Raw genomic sequence first — 1,930 nt, forward strand, 5'->3', positions numbered from 1 at the left:
AAGAGCTAGGAAAGAAGTATGGCTGTTTTCTGAACGACGACCTTACTAAAGAAGAAAGGCAGATACAGAAAGAGTTAAGAAAGATAGCAAGGGAAAAAAGGGAGGCAGGAAAATGGGTAACGGTAGGTTAACAAAAAATATGGGAGGATAATAAGGAATGGAGATGGAACGAAAGCAAAGAAGCGCTAGAAGAAAGGGATTACTTTCGCAGATAAGAAAGAGAAGAAGAAGGATAAAGAAGGGTTAAGAATGATGAACGAGAGAAGGAGGGAAGAGATACAAGAAGGAAGACAGGAAAGGTCTAAGGAGGTAGAAGAAAGTCAGAACACACCAGAAGAAACCAGAATGGACGAAGAAAGTATAAAGGAGGTAAATGAGGAAAATATTAGAGGAAACGGTATAAGGGAAGTCGAGGGGCAAGAGAAAAGATATATAGGAGAAGAGGAAAGAAACAACGGGGAGAGTGAAGAGACGTGGAAAGTGGCCTTTTGGAACGTAGCTGGTTTATCAAACAAGGATAAGGACTTCTGGGAAGGGATAAAGGAATGGGATGTGATTGTGATGATGGAGACGTGGACTGATGAGAAAGGATGGGAGAAGGTGAAGGAGAAGCTACCGAGAGAATATAGATGGAGAGTACAGATAGCAGCCAGGAGGAACAAGAAAGGCAGAGCGTGCGGAGGCATGTTGCTAGGAATAAGGAAAAGCATAGAAGAGATAAAGGAAAGAAGGGAGACGGAGGAAGAAGGAAAAATCGAAGGTAAGATAAGAATAGGAGAGAAAGTATGCAGAATAATAGGAATCTATGTAAACAACAATATAGACGAGAAACTAGAAGATCTGAAGGAAAGGACGGAGGAGGGGGAAAGAGGAGTAAGGACCATAATAGGAGGTAACTTTAACGCGAGAACGGGAGAGGAAGGAGGATGGGAAGAGGTAATCGAGAGAAGAGAGGAAAGAGGGAGGAAGTCTAAAGATAAGAAGATAAATAAAGAAGGCAGAAAGTTACTGGAGTTTATCGAGGAGAGAGGATGTATGATATTAAATGGAGGCACGAAGGGGGACGAGGAGGGAGAATATACATACACAGGGGGAAGAGGTGAGACAGTCATAGATTACATAATAGGGGACGAGGAGGTTAGAGAAAAGGTAGAAAGACTGGAAGTAGGAGAAAGGATAGATTCGGACCATCACCCATTAATACTATGGGTGAGAGGAAGCTCGAAGAGAAGGCAAAGGAGGAGAGGAGCTGAAAAAATGAGAAGAAGGGGAGTATGGAATGATGAAGGAAAGACGCAATTTAGGGAGAAGTTAGGCACGATTGGAGGAAAAAGAGACCTGCAAGAGGAAATAGAGGAAGGAACAAGGAAGATAAGAAGAGTGATTGAGGAGAACGAGGATAAGAATGAAAGAGAGACTATCAAGAACAAAAGAGGGTGGTGGGACGAGGAATGTACGGAGAGCAAGAGGGAAGTGAGGAGAGAACTAAGGAAATGGAGAAAAGGGAAAGGAGAGGCAGAAAGATACAGAGAAAGAAGGAAAGAATATAGGGAAATGTGTGATAGAAAGAAGAAAGAGGAGAAAGAAAGAATGATTAGAGAGATTGGAGAAGCGAAAACGGAGGGAAAGGTATGGGAGTTGATATCAGAGAGAGAAGAAGGAAGGCAGCAAGAGTAATGAGGGAAGTGTGGGGGATAGGGAAGAGGATGTGGAAAAAGGACTGCAAAAAAAGGATCTGGCTATACGACACACTGATATGGACAGTGATGGGATACGGGGCAGAAGTATGGGGATGGAAGGAGAGGAGGGAGGTAGAAGGTATTCACGAGAGATATCTTAGATGGGTGCTTGGAGTAAACTGGAGGACGCCGGGATATATGGTCAGAGACGAGCTAGAAAGAGAGAAGATGAGAAGTAGAACAAGCAAGAG

Source organism: Temnothorax longispinosus, chromosome 8, assembly GCF_030848805.1.
Source record: "Temnothorax longispinosus isolate EJ_2023e chromosome 8, Tlon_JGU_v1, whole genome shotgun sequence".
NCBI lineage: Eukaryota > Metazoa > Arthropoda > Insecta > Hymenoptera > Formicidae > Temnothorax > Temnothorax longispinosus.